This window comes from Alexandromys fortis, unplaced genomic scaffold (assembly GCF_014885135.2).
Source record: "Alexandromys fortis isolate MF-2015 unplaced genomic scaffold, M_Fortis_MF-2015_v1.1 scaffold_179, whole genome shotgun sequence".
In the NCBI taxonomy this organism is placed as follows: Eukaryota; Metazoa; Chordata; class Mammalia; order Rodentia; family Cricetidae; genus Alexandromys; species Alexandromys fortis.
In genome coordinates, this window is record NW_026068062.1 from 850,732 (window position 1) to 870,532 (window position 19,801).

Sequence of the window (19,801 nt, forward strand, 5' to 3'; positions counted from 1 at the left end):
TATGTATATTCGATTTAGAAAATGATTTTTAGAATTAGGAGAAAATATTGGCTTAGTTCCTGTAATGGTCTCACAGTGCCTGTCCACTATCATGCAGATTGATATGTCCCCTCGCGGAAGGCAGTTAATTAGATAAGATAATGCATGCTCTTGCTAATGTCAGTGCTCCTATTCATCTCTGAGGAGGGAGTTCATGGAGTGCATCGATTCAAATTTTAATGGTTACACTAAACATTATTTTACAGGCTTGTAGATAATAATTGTTTTCAAAATAACTTTTCTCTATTCAACTAACTTTTAGCCTTTTAAAACCCTTTATAGATGTTTTAAATAAACAAAATACCTTATAATTCTTTTGTATGCTGATCACATTCAATTTACCTACCTTTATGCATATAAACTTTCCTTAATATAAAATTTGGATACAATTAACCATATTACCTGAATGGTAAAAGCAAAGGCATTGACAGAAAAGAAAATATTAATATTTTTTTCTGAATGTCAGTATCTAATATTGTGCCACATTTTCTATAAAATATGAATATCAAATAAAGAATATACCCTAATTCAGAGTCTTAATTTTAATAAGTTCCAAAATATAAAAGAGAATTGAAATGTATCCACTTCCAAAATAAGAAAGGTTTGGATTCATTACACACACACACACACACACACACACACACACACACACACACAAAGACATGGATGACATTATAGTGAAATTCACGAAGAGAATATGAAAATTGCCCCTGTGATTAAATAAATTATGTCACAGTCAGAAATGGGTCCATGGGATTCATGGGGTTTCACTATATTGTTTTGTTTTCTTCAAGTGATCCTCCTGCCTCGTCCTCCTGAGGGCTGAAATTATAGGTGTGTGCCACCACAACCAGATAAAGGAAATATTCATTGGCACAATTAAGATCTTTATTTTCTATAAAGACAAAAATAAAAAGCCCCACTAGAATAGAAAGGGGTTGTGGTTGTTATTATAAATAAATAAAAAATACACAACACTCATTCATTTTCTGACTAATTTAGATAGCCATATAACTAAAAAGAAAAGGACAGGATTAGTAAGAATAAAAATAATGCATAGAAAATTTAAAATTTCTGCCAACCCTGACATTTTCGGGTCAGAGTCACAGGGACACCAAGACCACTGCCTGGACCTTCGCAGACCATGCTGTCCCGGGTGGTACTTTCTGCTGCCATAACGGCCCATATCTGAAGAACGCAGCCATCCTGGGGTCTTCTACGTAGGACAGCTACGTTTCGTCCCTGTATCACCTTTTCCTGAATGTGAAGATAAGGTATGTCTTGGGTTGATCCTTGAGGAATTTTTCCAGTTCCTTTATCTGAGAACTAGGGTAACAGAACCCTTTGTGCTTGGCACTGGGTTTAGCTTGCATTTTCTATCCAAAGAAATAAGTATGTTTACCCTAGAGACTTTTCTACCATAATAGTAGTAGGGTTGATTGTCTATTTGATTAAGAAACATGGTGTCTCTATTGGAGAATTTATGGGTAAACTTAATGAGAAAAAAAAATCTCAACTCAAAGAAGTAAAGCAATCAACCATCGAACAAATTCAGGATGCAATTGACATGGCTGGTTCAGAAGCACCACTGCCTCTTTGACATTCAGAGGAATAACAGTGCCGTGGTCATGGAGGTCACTTGGAAAGGCTACATTGAGCATAGAAGAAGGTAACAAATGGCCTGGACTACCATATTTCTGTGCAGGACATGACGCATGGCAGGGGTGGAGAAGCACATAGTGCAGAACATTTCTGCACAGCAGGAAAAGGAGACCATTGCAAGTGCATGCGGACCTAAAAAGAAGGCTCAGCCAGTTATGTGGGTACATCTATCTCAATCGAGAAAGTCAGAGAGAGTTAACTTAAGCTGGAACTAGTCTGTGAGAAGAACTCTTCCCGTGTTGCTGCCGATTGAAATTACAGCGTTCCTTTCCCGAGAAATGATCACGGTTAATTTAGTGACTTAGCCCTATTGGCCAATCAGGCATTTCTGACCCTTTCTCTGCATTCAGAGTTGTCTGGTTATCGCTTTTGAATAAGCAATTTGCGGCAACTTGCTGTTCAACTAAACTTACCAAGTTAGAGTTTAAACTTGTAATTAGTTATACCATTTTTCAATAAAATGACATTTGAAACAGAATAAGTAAAATTTCTGCCAATAATTTAAAATAAACCTTTAAAAAACCTAGGAACTATGACACAGTAGTTTGAGAAATAACAAAAAAGCTATTTTTAATTTTAATTCTAACTCTCAGCTGCTATGTGGATGCTAATGACCTCAACAAAGGCGTCATAGGTATCCAGATTGACATTAATTAGTTAATTATGTTCCCAAAGGGAAAAGGATCTCAGACTTTCCTAACATATTTAAAAGGCTTAAGAAGGAAAAAAATTAGTATTTGAACATCTAATGCATATATAGGAAAATAAAAGAATAGCGATGTGTGTCAGGGTTTGACTGGAGACTCAAGGTATCTTGTTTACAAAAATAGTGATATTTTAGGAGTGATCTCATAGCATTATGGAGAGGGATGAGGCAGTTTTTGTAAGGCTATATAATCCCTGTGTGTGTGTGTGTGTGTGTGTGTGTGTGTGTGTGTGTGGTTTACCAGCATATGTCTATGTGCAGAGAGCCCAAAAGAGGACATTAGTGTCCTGGTCTATCACTTCCCACCTTATTCCTCTGAGACAGGTATCTTGCTTCCTATCTCTATCCCTCCCCCACAGTGCTGGTGCTGTGGAGTGTGGAGTGTATTTTTGCTTGACTTTATATGAGTGGCAGGGATCTGAGCTCAAGTTCTCAAACTTGCATAGCAAGTGCTGTTATCCACGGAGCCATCTCCAGTTCTGATGTTACAGGCACCCTGTGAAGAAAGCTGGTTCAGGGCTGAACATACTCCCGAGCCAGGTGTAAGAGAAGTTAAAGAGAGTTCTGGGGAAAATAGAATAACTGCAGGTTCAGGCACCTTGTCAATCAGGTGAGCTAGCCAATCACAACTCAGGAGCTGTCACAATACCTGGTGAATTGCTGAATAGCTTCAAAGTTGTTGCATATACTTCAAATATCTTTGAGGCTTACACCAACTAGAACAGGATTCTAGGAAATTCCCAACCTACTCAGTTTAGAATATTGCCTATTTAAATGCCCTAAAGATGAAAAAATTGAGATCAATGCAGATAAGTGCATAAAACATTTTAAATTTAAATTTCATGCCATTTCCTTTTAATGTCATAATAGTAGGGGTTAAGTAGGAAATGAGATGTTTGTATAATTCTTAAATAGATGTTCCATAAAAGGTCTCCAAGTTGCATGCCTGAATTATATCTACCAATATACTATAAAGAAATGGACGTGTCAAGATCACCATCAACAGGAACTGAAGAGAAACCCAAAGTTCTCTATCAAAGAAAGCTCAAGAAAGAATTGGGACTCAGAGCAGTGAGCTAAATTAAATTAGCAAACCAATAAGGCATGAGGAATCCTTCAGAAATTAGCAACAGAAGAAAGCCATTACCCATATGACTGGCCCAACTCTTCTTCCACCAAAACCACATGCCCTACCTTGCCCTGTCTTGTCCTGTCCTGCCTATGTATAGGCTGGGATAGTTATTTCCTTTCCCACTGACCTGCCAACCCTGCTTACTATAGACATATGGATCCCTACTGGTGTGGCTTCTTTCAGGGGCAAGCTAAGTACCAGGAACAAGAATAGACAGAACCCAATCCCACCCACCATCCTGAATAACCCATTATGCTGATAGCCTAATGAGGGTCTGCCTTCAACATGCCTTTTTGTTGTTGTTGTTATTTTTGGCTTTTTAAAAATTGATTGATATTGAGCTCTACATTTTTCTCTGCTCCCCTCCCTGCCTCTTCCCTCCCCTTCAACCCTCTCCCAAGGTTCCCATGCTCCTAATTTACTCAGGAGATCTTGTCTTTTTCTATTTCTCATGTAGATTAGATCTATGTATGTCTCTCTTAGGGTCCTCATTGTTGTCTAGGTTCTCTGGGATTGAATGGGAAAAGATCTTCACTAACATGCCCTTCTGCCAAGATGCTGTAGCCATGGGCTCCTACTCAACCCTCTCATGTTAGAGCCCAGGAAATTAGGTAGACTCACTCTCTGCAACACATACACACAACACACATAAACACACAACACACACAAACACACCACCAGAGCCAGGCTGTTTAGAAGAAACTAGGAAGTTTGGTCCACATATAAACTGAGGGGCCAACCTCAGAGCTTGCTTCTTGTCGCAAGAAAAAGCCTGAACCCCTATCTGTGAGTCTTTCTGACAGTGGGGACTACCTTAGTCATAAAACCACAAAGGCAGTCTAGAGTAGGTCTTTAGATTTAGGTTTTCCCAGAAATTACTAGCTGGGGGGCCTGGAATATCTTGCTAACAGTCACAAAATACAGCGTAATTATCGAATGCCTTCAGCCTTTGGATAAGGTGGGGGGGTTGTTGATACTTTCTCTAGTTTGGTGATTAGATTTTATATTAATTAATTATATAGAGCTATATTTGCAATAACAAGAATATTTTAATTTTCAAAATGAATTATGCCTGTGTATGCATGTGCCTGATGTGTGGGGAGGTACATGCCCCATGTTGGGGATAAAGAGTTCAGAGGACATCTTTGTGGAGTTTCTTCTTCCAGCTCCATGTAGGTTTCAGGCAGTGAATTCAAGTACACAGGCATAACGACAAGGGCTTTACCCACTAAACAGTCTCATGGGCCAACAAGAAAATTTAATACTGATATGGGATTAAAAGATTAACAAGATTCTGTTGAAGAGTGACTTTGATAATCACTCAGGAGATGTTTTACTTTTCACTTTAAAAACACTGTTTAATTTCTTTCCTGATTTCAAGATTTTACATTTTATTTTGACAATAATGGACTGAATTGCTTTCACACCAATATTAATTTAAAAAAACATTAAAATAGAAAAAAACCTATGTAAGCATTTCTACAATTTATTTGGACTGCCCACATCAATTAATTTAGTTAGAAATAAATATCACTTTCTGTGAGTCTATTTTAACTAGTTTGACAACTGAAATGAGTTGTGGGATGTCTTTTAGTTTATTTGTAGTTAATTCAAAAAATGAACAAGAAAATGCTGATCTTATAAAATATAAATTAAAATAATTTGAACTTTTCTCTTTGCATGATTGTTTAATGTCTGAATTTCTTTTCTGTTGCTATTATACAATATCCTGACAAAAGAAAATTAAAGGAGAAAGGGTTATGTTTGACCATCAATCTACCACATCAGGGAAATAAGTTGGTCATGTCACACCCATAATTGGAAATAGAATATGACAATGTATGCATGCTGTATTCAGCTTTACTTCAGGATCTCCTCCCTAGGGAATAGTAGACCCAGTGGGTGGGTCTTAGCACTTAAATGAATATAATCAAGATAATCCCCCACACACGTACACAGGTCAACCTGATCTAGACTATGTCATATGGATTAAGACTCTCTTCTCAGGTAATTATAGACTGCAGTACACTGACAATTAAAACTAATTATTATTGGGTGTGATGGCAGTCACCTTTAATTGCAGCAGTGAGGAGGTAGGGGAAAGTGGATCTATGTGAATTCCAGGAGAGACAGGGCTACATAGAGAGACCCTGTGTCAATCATCAATCAATCAGTCAATTAATCAATCAATAAAGCAAAAAAATAAAAATACATAAAACGAAACTTTATATCCTGGAAATGCTTCTTTCTTTTTTTAAATATTCCTGACTTATATAATCAATATTTTACATATTAGACAATTGAAAAGCATCTGATTTAAGAGATTAAAAAGTATGAATAAGATCAAGGAGTATAACTATTTCTTCTATTCTTTGATAAGCAACAAAATGAAAATATGGGTAAAATGCTAACATAATGGAAATTCTAAGTAGGAAATCAGTGAATTACATTAAAATGTTTACTCAGTATTTCTGAAAATCATAAGCAATTTAAGATTCCATTTTATTAATTATTAGATTTATAATTTGTTGACTTGGTAGATCTCTACCACTTTTATCAAAATAGCAATTCAAATTAACTATATAGTAATCAAGAAGCAAAATTAAGTTATAGAAAACAAAACAGGAATTTATTTTATTCCACAAAAATATCTGTTTCAAGCTAGTTAGTGGTTGAGTACACTTTAACCCCAGAGGCAGGTGGATCTCTGAGTCTGAGGCAGCCTGGTCTACAAAGCAAGTTCCAGGCAGAGCTACACACAGAGAAACCCTGACTCAGAAAACAAAACACACACAAAAAAACTGTTTCACTGCCTCATGTGTTTTTTTAAACAAAAGCCTTATTTATTTACTTATTTTTATTTTGAGGCAAGCATTTTTGCTATGTGTTGTTGGTTGTTTTCACTCTTTATTCTTTTGGGGGTCCTGCTACCCAACTCCCAAATAAAACATACTGAAGTTTATTATTTCTTATAAATGCTCAGTCTTATCTTGGCTTGTTTATTGCCATTTTTTTTAACTTATCTCATCTGCCTTTTGCCTCTGGGCTTTTACCTTTCTCTATTTCTGTATAACTTTTCTTTCTTACTCAGTTGCTAGTTGTGTAGCTGGGTAAATGGCCCCTTCTTTTCTTGTTCCTTGATCTTCTCCTCCGAGATTTCTCCTTCTATGTATTTTCTCTGCTTACCAGCCCCGGCTGTCCTGTCTCCTGCCTTCCTATTGGCTGTTCAGCTCTTCATTAGACCAGTCAGGTGTCTTCATTAGACCAGTCAAAGTAACACAGCTTCACAGAGTTAAACAAATGCAACATAAAAGAATGCAACACATCTTTGCATCATTAAACAAATGTTCCACAGCATAAACACGTAGGAGGAGGGCCACCCAGAACTGAAATAACCACATAGAAATTATATTAATTAAATCACTGCTTGGATCATTAGCTCTAGCTTCTTATTGGCTAATTCTTATATCTTAATTTAACCCATTTCTATTAATTTGTACATCACCACTAGGTCGTGGCCTACCAGTGAAGACACCTCTGTTTCTTGACCTGACCAGACAGACCTGGCAGTTGCTTTTTGACATACCTGGAAGAGCCTATGCCCCAGGTGATAATTTTCTATTTAGATATGTTCTATTCAAATATATTCTTGACTTCTACTCATATGACAAGCCTGCTTTTGGCCTGCCTAACTAAAACTATTCCTCTGCACCAACCCCCCAGTAAAGACTGACCACTCCCAAGGCATTTGTTAGGAATGTTTATCTTGCTGCTACTCAATACTGATCAGCAGTTAAGGTGAGAGTTACTGTTTTTCAAAGCAGCCTGCCAGACGTCCAGCGAGGCTGTCCTCTCTAAGTACTAAGTAATTGTTTGCTCTACAATCCCCACATAATAATTCTAAACACAGTTGAACCTGAAAATCATGAAAGACAGATCTGATTCATACTGATGTTTCCTGAATAACCCCGTAGGCTTTCCTCTGTTGCTTTATTTTTTTAAACTAAATCCTGAGTTTATTCAGATACAGCAATATTTAAAGAGGGAATATGTCAGAGAACTACTCCAAGAGATCCCTGACAGAATTCCTACTGACCATTATTAAAAGATGGTAGTTTGCTACCGTAATGAATGTGTATTTATGCCAATGGAAATGTACGACACAATCAGTACCGATAGCCTTTTAGCTATTTCCTGAGATAATGAAAAACTATGTTTAGCCCAGTGCTTTTGTGTTTTTTATAAGCGTCTGCAGAGTCTATTGTATTTGCTTCTCATATGAAAACATATTCTATCACTGTGACAATTAACAGTAGTTATTGAAGAGAAAACTGGTGGAAAGGAAGTTCATTGGTGGCCTTCAATATTTATATGTTGTGATCATTATTAACATAACACATAGTAGTAGACACTTGTGATCCCAGAACTTAGGATACTAATTCAGGATACCCAGAGTTTGAGGCTAAAATGGATTGCGTAATGGAAGCCATTCTTAAAAACAAACCAATCAAAACTCTACCAAATTGTCATTTGTAACTTGTACTGATTGTATAGGATAGGAAAACAGTTGAAACTGGTTGGACCCCTTTTTGTCACAGCAAGGGGTTATACTCTCAACAAGAAAGAGAAACCAGAAGACTAGATTAGAATAAAAATATGGGTGGGTGTGGTTTATTTTATGAAGATATGGGATTGAGAAATTACACAGTTAATGTATTTTAAACATTCACAAGTGAATGTTGAATGTTTATTTTTGGTCTTGAAACATTAGTTGTTTATTTCATTATGTTGTTTAAATTAAACATTGAATTGCTACAAGTTAAACTTGAAAAATATCAGGTATTAATGAAGAAGAGATTAATCTGGGAAAGAGCAAAATGCTCCACCCCAAAAAAAATGATTGCAAGAAGTGAAGAAATTGTTTATTATAAAATCTCCAATTACTATTATCAGTTTCTGCCTCAGTTCTTTTTCCTTTTGTGTGACAAAAAAGCCCAGCAAACGGCCTGTGCGATGGATCCTGATGGGAGCAGGTGCCTCACAAGCCTAATGACTTGAGTTGGATATCTGTGGGGAGGAGAGAACAATTCCTGAAAGCTCTCCTCTGACTTCCACACACGGGCATCCCCCAACCACAATAATAATATAATATAATTATATACTCTAGTTAATAATAAATAAGTAAATAAAGATACCCTGACAGAAGGTATTTTTAGTACCTTCTTTAATACATCTTGAAGGTAAGAGGGTTTTTTTTTTGGCTTGAACTTCCTAAGGATGCCATCATCACAGTTGAGAAGGCATGGCAGAGCAAAGGGACCATCTGGAGGCAGAAGCGGGAGGCTGGCTGCTCACACCACATACACACTCAAGAAGCAGAGAGAGACAGGGAACAAGGCTAGACTGTAAAGCTTCAGGAACTTTCCCCAGTGACTTTTCATCCAGACAGGCTGTACCTCCGAAAGGCACCACAGTCTTTCCATGCAGTACCACCAACTGGAGCTCAAGTGTTCTAATGTGAGCCTTTGGTGGACATTTCATATTCAAACCACAACTGTTTTTTTAAATAAGGTTAATTAATATTCAAAGGCTTCACGGCAAATAAATAAATAAGTGCTGTTCATTTTTGCTGTGAACTAGCACTGATTACTATGGCTTGTATATAGTTTGATGTATCCTTCAGAGGGTCACATGTTGGAAGTTTTGATGCCTGGCATGTTGGTGTTGAAGGACTAGAACTTTTAAAGGTAGTGTCTCTTGATAGGAAGTTGGGTCACTGGGGTTGAGACCCGTAGAAAGAACTAAGATATGCATTTTAGGGCCCTTGTTTGTTCCCACGAAAGTAAGTTTTTGTAGAAAGAGCAAGCTAGACTCTGGCTTCCTGACACATCCTATAATCTTTCTCATTATTGTGGCGTCATCTGCTCTGAGACCCTCATCCCAGGCAGCCTCCCAGAGTACGAGCTCATAAACCTCATTTTTCTGTAAAGAACCTCGCCTAAAATTTTGTAACAATGATAGGAAACAGGTTAAGACACTATATTAAAGGAAAAACTAAGGTTTTGAAAAGAAATAATACTAAGATGAAATGTTACAGATAGGCAAAGACATGCACCTGCTGATTGCCTAGAATTCCTATTCTTGTTCCTGCCTCCTCTTCTTTGAGCAGTAAGGTCATAGCTAACAACAACATTCACACTCAAATTCTGGTTGGTTTTGCTACTTTTTGCTGCATGATACTGGGCCGGTTACTTAACTTCTCTGTGACTTAGTTTTCATTTAGAAAGTTGAGTGTGTTAATTAGCAGCTACTATGTTATAAATCACCAGAAAACTTAGTGGTCATGACTTTCCTTGTCATAGTGACATAACCCCTAACAGAAACAACTTTAAAGAGGAAGGATCTATATTGGCTCATGATTCTTGAGAAGCAGTCCCTAATGTCCAGGAATGGCTGGTGACTGGAGGCATAGCAGCAGGAGCTTGGAGCACAGATGGCTCACATCACTGCTTCTGGCAGGAAGCAGAGGGCCACACTGGAAACAGGGCTGTCCTATAACCCTCAACGCTTGCACCTATTACTCTATGTCTGCTGGCTAAGTTCCATATCCAGAAGGATTGCACCACCACCCCAGTTAGTGCCACCAGCTGGATTCTAAGTGTCCCAGTGCATGAACTTTCAGGAAACGTTTCACCTTCAAGCCATAAGATGTTTAAAACAAGCATTCATCATTTTGTGGCTTCTTTGAGTAATGAGTTCAGAAGTAACTCCATGAGTCAGATGTCTGTCCACTTATTGAGCTTATTTTTAATCATCCGTTTCTTTAATGAAACGGATGGTACCACTCTATGTTAGAGAGAGTTTTGCTTTACCCAGTCTGCCAATTCAATGTCCACCACACACAGAAATGCCTTTGTAGACACACCCATAATTTTTGTGCCACCTGTCCCAGTCATATTGACACAAACATTAACCATCATAACCTTTTATGATGTCCAAGAAAACATGACTATTCCTTTCCAGTTCCTAACAGAAATAGAATTCAATATATACATGACCAATTGAAAAAGAAAAGCTTGTTTTTCAAACTTTATGATTGGTTTATTCATTTATTTATCTGCAAAAGAAAAGAGTTGGTGTGTGGTACTGTAGAATTACTGTATGTAAACTCCTATTAAGAAAGAAATATTACTTTCTACGACTATCTCATCAAAATAATTAATGGACACAAATGCTCTCACTCCTAAAAGTAATCTCTAAGGAGATCCTCTGATTTTTCATGCATTCTCAAGTAAGAAAAAAATTCTCATTACTTTTAAGACTTTAAAAAAAATTCCAGTCCATTGTAATGCCAAGTGCAGCATTCTGCAAATGTGGCTTTGCAGGGAGAGCACCTAGTTGGCACCAGAGGGCCCAGGTTCTCTCTCTAGTCCTGCTCTAAAATGGGGAAGTAGCAACAACACACAATCCTATGTGTGATGATACTGACCGCTCCCACATTAGATACAGTCACAGAGCAACAAGCTCTGTCCTAATATGGTAGCTGTAAAAGTGCTTACCATTATTGCAGAAGACCAAAGTTCAATTCCCAGTACCCATGGTGGGCAGCCCACACCCACCTGTAACTCCAGTACCAGGGGATCTCACACCCTCTTCTGATGTATGAAACCTCCACGTCCACCCCCACAGTGACATACTTCCTACTCCAACAAAGCCACATCTCCTAATAGTGCCACTCTTATGAGCCTATGGGGGCCAATCACATTCAAACCACCGCTCTGTCTTTTCAGGTGTGCGTCAGTCTCCTCCCCTGCTTGTTCTAACAAATCAAGCACAAATCCAGACTTAGCAGTAGACTTTTGTTTTTTTTCTGAAAGATATTGCCAACGTGCAGAGAGGGCCTATTGTATCATGGGAGAGGAACTGTTGCTGCAGACTAAGGCTGTCTAATGGGAGGCTTTGGTTTACTCAGGCAGTAAGGGCACAGTCCAGGGTCTCTGTCTGGTTTTCTTAAATCACCTCATCACTTGGTTCAAAGGAGGAGGAAAACCCATTTTCTCCATCATTGAAAGAAGGTGTATGTATCTTTCTGTACCCTGAAGCCAGGTGGTTGAACTTACTCAGGCAGAACAGGTTCTGAAGCACCCTTTTTACAAGTCTGGCAGGGACTATCTTCACTTAATGCAAAGGTGCTTAGCTCCTATTGTTCTAGCCTCAGCCAAAGCTCGGAGCCAAGAGGGCATTAAATGAGTCCTGGCAGGGAAAGTCCCTCAGTGGGAATTCTGCTGCATTTCTTTCTGAGAGTTCTTTCTGGACTTAAACTTTTGGCTTGCTGAGATAAAGATGTGACTCAGGATAGGAAATACATACATGCCATTTCAAAGGCATTTTAACTACTAAGACAGAAAGACTCAAATGACCAACGCCTCTGTTAGAAAAGGGAATGGCAGCTGTGGGTTCAGCAAAAAAAGCCGACATGAAACTATTCTTCATAGATGAGTTTTATTGGTAGAGAGGAACTTGTGGCCATAGGAACTATGATTGGGCTTTGAGGCGTGAGAACATTAAAAAGGGACAGTCCGTCATATCAGAGACAATGTATTGAGGCCTTAGTTGGGGGAAGATAGGCTTCCATTTAACACCTGGAGAGGAGCCTCGTTAAAAGATATCTTAAAGTATAAGAGAGAGCAGAGCCTCTATGGACAGGTGACCTGGATGAACCCGAAAATATCTGATTTTATATATTTCAAGAGTAATGGGAAGTTCCATATCATGGGATTTAGTTCAGTATAGCACAGAACATGGAGGAGCCAAGCAGCATAAACCAGTGGTTATTAAGCTACAATATATCATGGGTTCTTCACTCTCTGTTCTAGAGAGAGAGAAAGAGAGTGCTACAGAGAGGCCAGGCCTGATTTCTTCTTCAGCCTATGTTGTATGGCCACCTAGAGTTACCAGCACCTTAAAAGCCCGTGAGCTAATGCTTTTATTTAACATAAACAATATGCTCCTGACATATGTTTGTTGCTAATGGAGGAGAGCAAAATCAGGTCTATATGATATGCTCTAACAGTGCTTTAATACCATATGATGGAGACCTAGACCTAACTGTTTATATCACATATGTTTGCTTTGGGCCGCACACTAAGTGATATTGAAACAGGATAGGAAGACTTGGATAACTGAAGAGAACACAGGAAGGGAAATGTGGCCCTCACCCTGGACTATAGATGAGGACTTTTGCCAGCTTTAGTGCTAAGAATTCCCTCATAATTAACTATTTATTATGAAGATTCTGTCCATACAGACAGTATTCCTCTTTTTTGTTTGTTTGCTTGCTTGCTTGTTTGCTTGCTCGTTTTAAAACAGGGTTTCTCTCTATAGTCCTGACTGTCCAGGAACTTGGCTCAGACTTAGAGATCACTTGCCTCTGCTTCCCAAATGCTAGGATTAAAGTCATGCACCATCACTGTTCAGCAGTATTTCTCTTATATAGGTATTTTAAGTAAGAATTTAAAATGTCTGCACAAGTATGAAAACCTCAGGTTGGAGCCCCAGCAACCACTTAAAAATGGGCACAGTAGCATGAATCTATAACTCCAATGCTGGGGGTGGGAATTGGGAGTCAGAGACAGGCAGGTCCCTGGAGTTCATCGTCCAGTTAACCTGAACTCATAAGCACTAAAGTTCAGTGGGAGATTCTGTCTCAAAAATAAGGCGAAGAGCAATCAAGGAAGACATCCAAAGTCAACCTCTGACTCCCATACACATGTGCACATACATGTACATATCTATGTGTGCACACATGTATAGTATTGCTGAGACACATGAGTGTGACACTCTTGAGAAACCTACTCTTTTGCTTGGGTGGACACCATCCTTTCCCCAGTGTCTCTTTCTATTAACTCCAGCTCATCTTATTAAACTCCAACTCTGCTTCAAACTGGCTGTCCTGATATTCTTTTCTAGCGTGAAGATAAGAATCTCAGCCTCACCTGAGTGGAGGTCTCTGTAAAGAACTCCTAGGGTTGCTGCAGACAACAGTATGGAACTGTCTCCAGCTCATGCCCCTCTGTGGCTGGCTATAGAGAGCTACCACCTTATTTCAAAGCCTTCCTTCTACAGTGATGTTTCTCTCAATGAGAAAAGCCTAGCTTTCAATCAGATGTTTTCTTTTTAACTATCTGGTATCTAGCTTCATTCAGGAGAGCTTGAAATGAAAATTACAAAAGAACTACCCCAAAATAAGTGTCTGTGCCAACGGGTACCAGGCTGTGCTAGATGTAAACAGAAATTATGGTTGCTCTGGAGGCAACTAGACAACCTGGATTTTGGAAAACTGTCTACCCTCTCTCTACTTGCCTAAAAGTAGTGCACAAGTTTACAAAGACAAAAGATGCCCTTCTGCTACTTTTGCCAGAGAGAACAAAGATTATTCCTAAAGATTTTTTTTTAAATTCCATGAGCCTAGAGGTGGTTCCAGAGTTATCTACTTTAATGTTGACTAACTAGCCTTGTTTGGCAACCCAAACTTTCCCTTCTCCCTTTGCCACTCACACAGACTTACAGTATTTTTCTTTTGTCTCATCATTTTTCTAACACTTCGTGTTTTCTTGTTGAAGATCCCATATTGAGGCAAGATAGACAGATAGGGAAAATTAAAGGGACACGGGGAGAGAAAGGATCCCCTCACTCCAAAATCTGATGTAAGTTGCTTGCTGGTATAGAGTCAATAATTCCACTACAATTAACAAAATTGCTATGAAGATTGCTGGCATAGAAGCAATATTCCTTTTGTACAGTGATGGAGGAAGGTCATTGGTTAAGTAATAAAGAAACTGCCTTGGCCCATTTTATTGGTTAGAACATAGGTGGGTGGAGTAAACAGAACAGAATGCTGGGAGTTACAGTTGGTTTCTGGCTTTCTGTAATGTAAAAAAAAAATAGGGTTTTGTTGTTGTTTGTTTTGTTTTAAGATGGAGTTGTCACTATGTTTGAAAGACTGATCTTGAACTCATGGGCTCAAGCAACCCTTCTGCTTCAGGCTGTGGATAGCTGAGACTATGGGCAAGAATTAGAATCTTAAAACATGATTAATCTTGAATATGTGTTCTTTATAATCTAAAGTCTTACTTATATGCAGAAGCTGGTGTTTGTGAGACTTTAAACACGCCTTGAGATAAATAACAAAATATATCTCACTTACAAGTATGTGTTATAAAGTTTGTTAGAGTGACTAAATTATAAGCAACTCAAAAGTTTGGCAAACTTAATGACAGTTACTTAATTAGTTCCATATATGATACACAAATAAATTACCCACACAGATTCTCATTCACAAATTGACAATACTTTTGCTAAGCACATCTGGGAATTTTGCAAACAGAAATAATAAAAAACACAATAAAGCAAATTTACTGCCAATCTTTTCTTTCCTACTGTGCATTTGGCGTCACTCAAAGAGAGCAGTTTCATGTTTATGTCTTAGGAAACAAATGCACTGGCATCATTAAATCATTCATTTATCCAGCAATGAGTTGCTATCCCTGCCTCGCACACAATGAGCCCTGCACAAGCAAGTGCTGAAGGCACACTGGTGGATGTGAAGCCTCTGTCCTTCTGAAATTTAAAGGCTCAGAACGGAACGATGCTTAATGTTTAAGGGATGATCCTGTAAGAAATCACGTAGCTACACATGTAAGAAAATTCATGAATGAGCAATAAAGATAGCTTTCATTTATTAAGGATCTGTGACAAAGTCACCCTTTGTAAACTATAGAATATTTAGTTCTATCAGCAACTCTGTGAGATAAGAGTCATTATAAGTGTTGACAGATTTCCACAACCCAACCATAGCCAACGATGTCTGAGGCCTGTCTGGTTACTACTTGCCTCTGATTGTATCATCTCTAAAACCTGTATCATCCAGTTTTAGAGAAGATCTTGGTCAGTTTAGAAAAAAAAAAAAACTGATCAAATTAGTCATTCCCAACCATCCCTTAGGTGCTATGTGACCACTCTGGTCTGTCTGCCATAAGCACTTTCTTGTTGTGGTTTAGTACATAATACTCAAAATTTATGACACCTTAACAGGCTGAGGACTTTGAACTGAAGGTGTTTGGAAGGGCCCCAGATCAAGTTATCTCTGCTTTCCTCTCTCCTGTCCTTTAACCGCAAACAAACCATAGAAACCAGACTCTGTTCTCATGGTGAGTCATAGAAACTAGAATCTCCCTTCCTCAAAGCAAGTCGTAAAACCTGAAAAGGTTACTTTCTCCCTTCTTAATTCTGGGAAGACCCTCACCCCAGAGGGATAAGAATGCTGCACAGAAAGACCTAAGAAGGGGGATGAAAACAGACCTTTCTTCTGGCTTTCTCCAGGTCAGTCTGTTACCCTTAGCTCAGTCCTTTTGTCTGTGTATTTCTCAATATACAATTCTGTTCAGTCTTTTTTTTTTAATTCACCTTTTTAAAATTTATTTATTTATTTATTAAAGATTTCTGACTCTTCCCCGCCACCACCTCCCATTTCCCTCCCCCTCCCCCAGCCAAGTTCCCCTCCCTAGTTAACCCAGAGAGCAATCAAGTTTCCCTGCCCTGTGGGAAGTCCAAGGACCACCCACCTCCATCCAGGTCTAGTAAGGTGAGCATCCAAACTGCCTAGGCTCCCACAAAGCCAGTTCGTGCAGTAGGATCAAAAACCCAGTGCCGTTGTTCTTGAGTTCTCAGTAGTCCTCATTGTCCACTATGTTCAGCGAGTCCAGTTTTATCCCAGGCTTTTTCAGATCCAGGCCAGCTGTCTTAATGGCACTGAAACACAGAAATAGTTTTTCTTTGGATCTTTGAGTCTGTATCTCTGAAGTTTCCCACGCCACATAAAACCTTGATTAAGTAAATGTGTTATGCTTATTGCTTATTGCCCTGATATTTTTTCAAAGGAGTGTCATCTAGGACCTTTATCTTAAAAAATATTTATCTTATTTATTTTATGTGCGTTGGTATGAAAGTGTCAGATCTGCAGTTAAAGGTAGTTGTGAGCTGTCATGTGGGTGCTAGGAATTGAACCCAGGTCCTCTGGAAGAGTCAGATGGACCTGGAGCTAGTGCTCTTAACCATTGAGCTATCTCTCCAACCCCAAGGACCTTTATCTTACGTGAAGGAAATGTGTTACACCTTTACACCCCACGCTCTTATTTAGCCTCAATGCCTTCTGTTCTGACGTTCCTCTTAGTAATTTACATGCTCTGACCTCATTCTCTCTTTTACTACAAATCCCACTGTCTCCTTGTGTTTGGAACAGAGTTCAGTTCTGTGACAGGGTCTCTTTTCTTCCATTGCAAGAGTTCCTGAATAAATTTCTTTCTTTTTTTTTTTTTAAATGACATTATTGTACAACCCTGGTGTTCTTAAACACTGTAATGGGGCTCCATTTTCTGACTGGCTCTATGTCTTTGCCATCTTTGTGAAATGGATGTTGAGGCTCAGAAATCAATATCCCAAAGTCTGGCATTTTGGAATGACATACTTTTTAAATCAAAGAAGCATCAAGGCCTATCTGACCGTATCTCTCCTCATCTCTACTTACATCTTCTCTTTTCCAAAACACAGGCATTTTACTGTACTTGAAAAAAATGAAGGACCTTGGGTATTTTCACTCATGTGGTCACCAGGGCTCTTGGTGGTATATTCTCATCTTCTCTATTTTGTTTTGCTTTAAATAAAGTTTTATTTTTTTTTACTGCTTTAGCTTTTTGTATTTATTTTTTGACTTATAATTATGTGCATAGGTGCGTATCTGGATGCAAGCATAGGCGCTCACAGCACCTGGAAGATCATAGCAGATCTCCTGGAGCTGGAATTACAGGCAAATTGTGAGCAACGTGAACTGAGCCCTGGAAACTGAACCAGGTCTTTTTTTCATAGAAGAATGAGCTCTTAACTGCTGTGCCAAAGCTCCAGACCCTCCTTCTTACAAACAAAGTCAGGCAGCTACTACAGGAAAGGCCCGGACATATCTTTGTGACCCAGAATGTAAGCCATTAGTCACTAAATTAAAATAATAGCCACAGCAATGTTAATCATATAGGGCAACTAATTGTAAGGATAATGGCATCTAAAGATACTTACTGTTGATATCTCTGTGCTTGTCAGAACTTCAAGCCCCGTCTTGTTTACAGACAGACCTCTTCTTGGCAGTCCACCATCCTGCCCTTCTTTAAAATACTCTGTATTGCTTTGGTTGACATCTTTTCCCTACATCCAGAATAACCAAGATACATGTCCATGACTTTCATGATCAGTGTGTAACAGTGATGCAGGTGTATGATCACACATGAGAAGGAGGAGCCATACTAATAGTGTACATTGATAAACTGATCCTGGTGCCAGGGGCCTAAGAAAACCTTGTTTTGCTAGATACTAAATTATTTTCCTCTCCTTTGTTTTTCTTTCGTTTGGTTTGGTTTGTTTGTTTGAACTATTATTTTTTTTTGAACTATTATTTTTAAACAGTCTTCTGTAGACCAGACTTACCTAGTAGAAGATGATCTGGATACTCTTGCCTTTGTCTCCCTTCCCGTGTGCTAAGACTGAAATACTTCCCCAGCCCCACAATACTTCTTTTACATATGGAAGGATGTTGAAACAGTAACGAGCCCTGTAGAGTGGATCTTAAGTATAATTAGAGAGCTGTGGTTACTGCCAAGGTGTGCATGCTACCACTGCACCCCTAGGGCTATCTTGTCCTGCTTATCATTGTGTGGTTCACAGGTATCATAGCAACCATTGGTTGCTTCCCTCCTTTGGGAGCTTGCACAGTACCTTCTGGTATCATGAAATGTACTTCTCTGGGAAGACGCTTTCAGGGATGTTGTAAGGAGGCCATTAATTTGTTTCTTGGCCATGTGGCAGTTCAGACATGAAAAAAAAATCACACAGAAACTGTATTAATTAAAACACTGCTTGACCCATTAGCTCTAGCTGCTTATTGGCTAACACTTATATCTCAATTTAACTCATTTATAGTAATTTGTGTATTGCCACGTGGCTGTGGCTTACCAGATAAAGTTCCGGCATCTGTCTCAGGAGAGGCTACATGGCTTCTCTCTGACTCTGCCCTTCTCTCTCCCAGCATTCAGTTTAGTTTTCCAGCCTAAGTTCTGTCCTGCTATAGGTCCAAATCAGTTTCTTTATTCATTAACCATTAAAAGCAACACATAGACAGAAGCATCTCCCACATCACAGGGAAGTTTCAGTTCAGGGTCCTCCAGGTTCACATAGTACCTTCATCAATAGGTACTTGCCTTCCACCTATGGGAGCGATCAAGGGCAATAGCAATAACCTGTAATATTTGGGGAGTCTCTTGGACAGCCATTGGGTTTCTTATGCCTGGTGTTGGGTTTATGTAAGATGGTCTTTGACTCTTGGGGGAGGGGGATCATTGTCAGCCCAGATAGGAAATTTTCACTTAAATTCTCTATGTCCATTTTTACAGCAACTAATGTGTATTATACGTATTTTTAGGTAGGTACTTAATAAATAGTATGAATCCTTATGACTTTTACAGATGTCCTTACTATTATTTTACCCTCCCCTCCTTCTTCTGTATTTAGCTCTTTCCCTCTTCCTAAACAGAATCCCCCCTTTCCCCTTACCCACTTCAGATCATTTGCACCCTTCTGTTCACCTCTTTAGTGTTCGCCCTGCTTGACGGACCCTTTTCACTTTTGTGGTTATGTACTCACATCTGAAGATTTGGAGCTCGGAGCCTCGGATAAGCAAGAACATTGAACATTTGCCTTTCTGGATATGGGTCACCTCACTCAGTGTAGGATTTTCTACTTCTACCCAGGTCTCATGACTTCAGTTTTCTTTACAGCTGAGTAATACTCCATAGTGTACATGTACCACATTTTCATTACTCATCCACCAATTAAGGACACTGAGGCTGTTTCTGTTTCCTAGGGTATTTGTCAAGTTTCTTTACAGCAGTGGTTATCACCCTCCTTAATGCACAGGCTCTTTCGTATAGTTCCTCATGTTGTGGTAACCCCCAACCATAAAATTATTTTGTTGCTACTTCATAACTGTAGTTTTGCTACTGTTATGTATCATAATGTAAATATCTGATGTGTGACCCCTGTGAAAGGGTCATTCAGTACCCAGAGGGTTGTAACCCACAGGTTGAGAACCGCTGCTCTAGAGTAACAGAATTTACAGAATGAATCATTCATATATATATATATATATATATATATATATA

General features: G+C 38.9%; 1 pseudogene; it reads left to right on the forward strand.

The window, feature by feature from the left end:
* The first annotated feature begins 1,183 nt into the window (after window positions 1-1,183).
* Window positions 1,184-19,329, forward strand: LOC126487489 (ATP synthase F(0) complex subunit B1, mitochondrial-like; annotated as a pseudogene).
* Window positions 19,330-19,801: the final 472 nt, after the last annotated feature.